The sequence below is a fragment of the Cebus imitator genome, unplaced genomic scaffold (assembly GCF_001604975.1).
Source record: "Cebus imitator isolate Cc_AM_T3 unplaced genomic scaffold, Cebus_imitator-1.0 Scaffold595, whole genome shotgun sequence".
Lineage (NCBI taxonomy): Eukaryota > Metazoa > Chordata > Mammalia > Primates > Cebidae > Cebus > Cebus imitator.
In genome coordinates, this window is record NW_016107910.1 from 438,269 (window position 1) to 443,627 (window position 5,359).

Sequence of the window (5,359 nt, forward strand, 5' to 3'; positions counted from 1 at the left end):
GCTTTTACACCGCCCTGCCTGTTAAGTCTGCACCCTGGATTAATTCCCTTCCATGATTTTTGGCCAGGAAACTTCATGTTTGGTTGAAATTGTTACAAAGTCTAGCTGTAGGGCTTCTTCTCTCTGTGGCCTTTCCCCAGTTTCTCTGGCAGCCCTCCCCAAGGGGCCCTATGTGAAAAGTAAGAAATGACTTCCTTGGGGACCCAGAGATTCCACATGGCTTTTGCTGCTTCTTCCTTTACTTCTGTATTTCACTCAGCTTTAGATAAATCAAACCCTTCTCCCATGATTTGGACATTCAAGTTCCCTAGGGAGGACGTATGTTCAGGGGTGAATTATCTCTTTTTCTCACCTTCAAATTTTGGGCACTTACAGTATTTGGGCTGTCTCCCACATTCTGCAGGATAAATCCACTTCCTTCAAAGGGTCCGTGGATTCTTTTGGCTTTCCTAGTATATTCCTGCATTAGTTCTTAGAGAAAAGTTTATGATGTGAGTCCCCACATTCTACTCTATTTGTCCAAGTTGGAACTGTAGTTTAGTCCTATCTCCTATTGTCTGTTTTTCCTGTTTTCCCACCACTGAAAGTTTATATTGTTAATCTTTCTCCCCATCTTCCTAAAAATGGCTTACTAACTTTTGCCAGGGTAGTTGTACATTGGAGAAAATAAAATAATCAAGATTTTTGAGTGACTACTGAATTATAGTTATGAACTGACACTAATTACAGGAGACCCAAAACATCACTGTAATTTACTAGTAAAAGTTGGACATTTATGGAGGTCAGGTGATGCATGGAGTTTCAGCTCAGATTTATTTCATGATGATGCAAGTGTGTGTCTGACTCCATCATGTAGTTATTTTCTAATTTCTGAAACGCATAATTGAAGTAGACACATTTAGGAGCTGGAAGAACCTCTAATCTTGTCCTGTGACTTGTAGAATGATGGCTATTTTAGTGGAACAAACCAAGGGGAGACCATTAGATCTGCCCCTATCTGGGTTAATTATAAACAAAATGCAATATTTCATTCTCAGAGGGATTTTAGCAATTAGTGCCACCAATGATTAATTGAAAAATACAGGGTTGAGTGATTCCCACCACATCCACATTTGACATTCCTGTTTAATTTGTGAAGGATACATGTGGATCTCGGAGAATAAAAGTGGACTGTTGTAAGCATAGCCAACTAATGACACTAACTGCAACTACTATACCAGAAGTAGTTTTATTGCTTGAGAAAATTAGCACATCACTGGTACTGGGTTAGCAGCTATTGCTCTGGCAAATGCCTTTTCTCTGCATTGGTCCATAAAGCCCACCAAAATCTGTCTTCTGTCAGGTGACAAGAAAGCAACACAACTTCATTGTCTTGTCTCAGGTGTTTGTCAATTTTCTATTCTAATGTTATTCTTTAGTTTTCAAAGGTCTTTATTTTCTTTTGCCTCCCCAAAATATCATACTGGTGTGTCACATAGGCATTTTGCTGATCAGACTTAGTGAGTAAGAAGTAGCAACTACTCTAGACTTATTGGTAAGACGATTGCGTGTCAGAGTGTGAAAATAAATCTGGCTAAAATTCAGAGACATTCTACCTCAGCGAAATTTCTAGAAGTCCAGTAACGTTGAATATAAGAAGATATTCCTTCTAAAGAGAAGGAGAAGTTGTTGCATCTGGCCCTTTCTATAACCAGGGAGAGGCACAATACCTGGTTGGCTTTTTTTTTTTTTTATTCTTAAGGCAACATATGCCACATTTACTGACCAATTTATGGAATAACCTAAAATCTCCTATTTTAAAGTGAGGCCCAGATTAAGGGAAGGTTCTATAACAGATTAAGCCTGTTATGCCAGATGTTCTGCGACTGGGGTCGTAATATACAATGTTATGTATAACATTATATATAACTGCCTTATATATAACATTATATATTACAATATATATAACATAATAATATATAATGTAATATATAAGGCAGATATAATGTTGCTTGCACAGTGTCATTAGCCAATATAGGTGCTGTTTGTAGCCTTTGGAAGACACCTATAAATGAATTACAGCACAGGACTTTAGAAATTTGAAGCCATGCCCTGCCATCATCTTATGATAACCACCCTCCTTTAGAACAACAGTTGTTGGCCTGCTACTGGGCCTTAGTAGAAACTGAATGCTTAACCATGAACCACCATGTTACCAAGGGATCTGAGCTACAATCATAAACTGAGTGTTACATAATCCGCCAAGCTACAAAGTTGAGTGTAAGCAGCAACCCTCCATCATCAAATGGAAGCGCTGTATACATGAACAGACCCAAGCATGCCCTTAAGGCATAATTAACTTGCATAAAGAAGTGACCCAGATTCCCATTGTCCCCTATCCTGCTACACAGTTGTCTCTGTCCCATTCTGCACCTATTGCTTTATGAGGATTTACCTGTCATTTGACAAAAGAAGAAAAATCTAGGGCCTTTTGTACAGATAGCTCTGATTGATATGCACATACCACCGGGAAGTTGATAGCTACAACATGATAGACCATTTCTGGGACATACCTGAAGGGCAGTGGTAAAAGAGGAATTCTCTCTATGGAAAGAATTTGGAGCAGTGCACCTGGATGTTCACTTTGTTTGGAAGGAGAGACTGGACAGATGTAAAATTGTATACTGATTTATAGATTTTGGTCAATGGTTTGGTCAAGGACTTGGAAGGAACATGATTGGAAAAATGGTGACAAAGAAATCTGGGGAAAAGATATATAGATAGGCCTCTCTGAGTGAGCAAGGAATGTGAAGATATTTACATCCTATGTGAATGCTCACCAAAAAGTCATCTAAGCAAATGAAAATTTGAAAATTGAGTAGATAGTATGACCTGTTCATTGGAAACTAGTTAATTTCTTTCTTCAGCCACCTCTGTCATTATCCAATGGGCTCATAAACGAAGAATCCACAGGGGCACATATGGAGGTTATACATGTGCTCAGAGCTATAGATTTCCACTCATCAAGGTAAATCTGGCTATAGCCATCCTGAATTGCCCACTCTGTCAGTGGCAGAGACCAGATTAAGCCCCCAATGTGACACTGTTTTCTAGGGAATCAGGCAGATATTGGAGTCAGTTTGATTACATTGCACACCTTTCTTCATGGAAGAACCAGTACTTTATTCTTACTAAATTAGACATTTGCTACAGATATATATTTGACTTCCTTGCATGCAATGCTTTTGTCAAAACTACAATCTGTAGACTTACAGAATACATTATTCACTGTCATGATATCCTACAGAGTATTATTACATTTTATCAGGGAACTCACTTCACAGCAAAAGATATGCAGCAGTGGGCCCATACTCATGGAATTCACTGGTGTCACCATGTTCTACACCATCCTGAATCAGCTGTCTTGATAGATCAGTAAATGATGTTTTGAAGACTCAGTTACATTGTGTGCTAGATGAAAACACCTTGCAGGGCTAAGGCAAGGTTCTCCAGAAGGCTGCATGTGTTCTGGGTCAGTGTCTAGTATACGGTGCTGTTTCTTCAATAGTCAGGATTCATGAGTCCAGAAAAGAAGGGGTGTGAATAAGAGTGGTACCACTCACTATTGCCCCTAATAACTCACTAACTAAAAATTGTTGCTTCCTGTTTTTGTTACTTCATGCTCTACTGGTCTACAAATGTAATTCCAAGAGGAGAGACTGTTTCACTAGGAGACATGATAGTGATTCCATTGAATTGGTAATTAAGACTGTCAATTGGTCACTTTGGGTGCTTCATGCTTCTGAACTAACAGACAAATAAGGAAATTTGTGTTGGCTGGAGTGACTGATCCTAACTTCCAAGGAGATATTTGAGTACTACTTTATGATAGAAGTAAAAAAATATATATTACTGAAATGTAGGACATATCTTAGGGCAGCTGTAGGTATTACAATGCCTTATGACTAAACTCAATGAAAACCACAGCTACCCAATGAAGGCAGGACTACTAATTACCTAGATTCTACAGGAATTAAAATTTGGTTCACGAGACACATAACCAGTGTTTTCACCCAGTGAAAGTGTGGAGGGTGAGTGGATGCCGCATTTCCAGACGGATTCCTATTGCCCACAGACCAGGAGATTCCCAGGCAGAGGAGGCCCACAGGTCTCCAGCATGACTGTTTTGGCCAGCGCAGCCGTTTCGGTCCCCACAGCTGTTTCGGCCCACGTGGCTGCTTTGTGGTGCCCCGGCATGGCAGTTCTCCGTACAAAATACACTGGTCCGGGTGCCCGCTTGGCTCGTGATTGGAGCCCTGGGAAGGTGCAGTCACCCATTCATCTGACTAAAGGGGGGTCTGAGGCAGGGAGCCAGGCCAGGAGATCCCCAGGCAAAAACAAACAAACAAAAAACCCCCATGAATCTCAGCACCACTGTTTCAGCCGGCCCAGTGAGTCACTGCAGGGGAAATCACATAGACCCTGATGCCTTTTCAACAGGCGACTGGAACTCCTGGGAGAGAGTCGACTGTTCAACTGGAGAGCAAAAGGCTCTGAGGCAGGGAGCCAGGTGATCAGGCTCAGCTGATCCCAACCCCACAGAAGAACAGCAATTGGAAACTCTTTGGATTGAGAGTTTCACAGCAAGCACAGCTGAACCAGGCACGGACAAACTCTGTTGGGGAGGGGTGTCCGCCATTGCCAAGGCAGTCCACCATTGCCGAGGCAACCCACCATAGCCAAGGCAACCTGTCATTACAGCGAGAGTCTGCAATTATAGAGGCAGGCCACCAATGCTGAGACAGTTCTAGCTACACCCATATAAACAGGACTGCAGGGAAGTTCACACGACAGCTGGGTGGAGCCCACAGCAGCTCAGCAAAGCCTCTGCAGGCAGACAGTGACTAGGCTGCCACATTGCAGCAGCACAACGGAAATTCATAAATAAAGCCCTAACTCCCTGGGACAGAGCACCTGGGGAAAAAAAAAAAAGGTGTTTAAGAGTTCTGCTGCAGCAGACCTAAACGTACCAGCCCAGAAGCCCAGAATGAAAAACGGGGCTCACAACTCAGCACTTGAACTCATGTAAAGGACAGACTGTCTCCTCAAGTAGCTCCCTGACCCCCATATATCCAAAGAGTCACCTCATAAAGGAGAGATCAGACTGACATTTAGTGGGTATCTTTCTGGGACAAAGATAGCAGAAAAAGAAACTGGTAGCAACTGCTACTGTTCTGCAACTGCTGCAGGTGATCCCCAGGCAAGCAGGTCCTGGAGTGGACCTCAGCAGCCATAGAGCAGAGGGGCCAGACTGTTAGAAGGAAAACTAAGAAACAGAAATATCTTCATTATCAACAAATTGGATGTCCACTCAGAGACC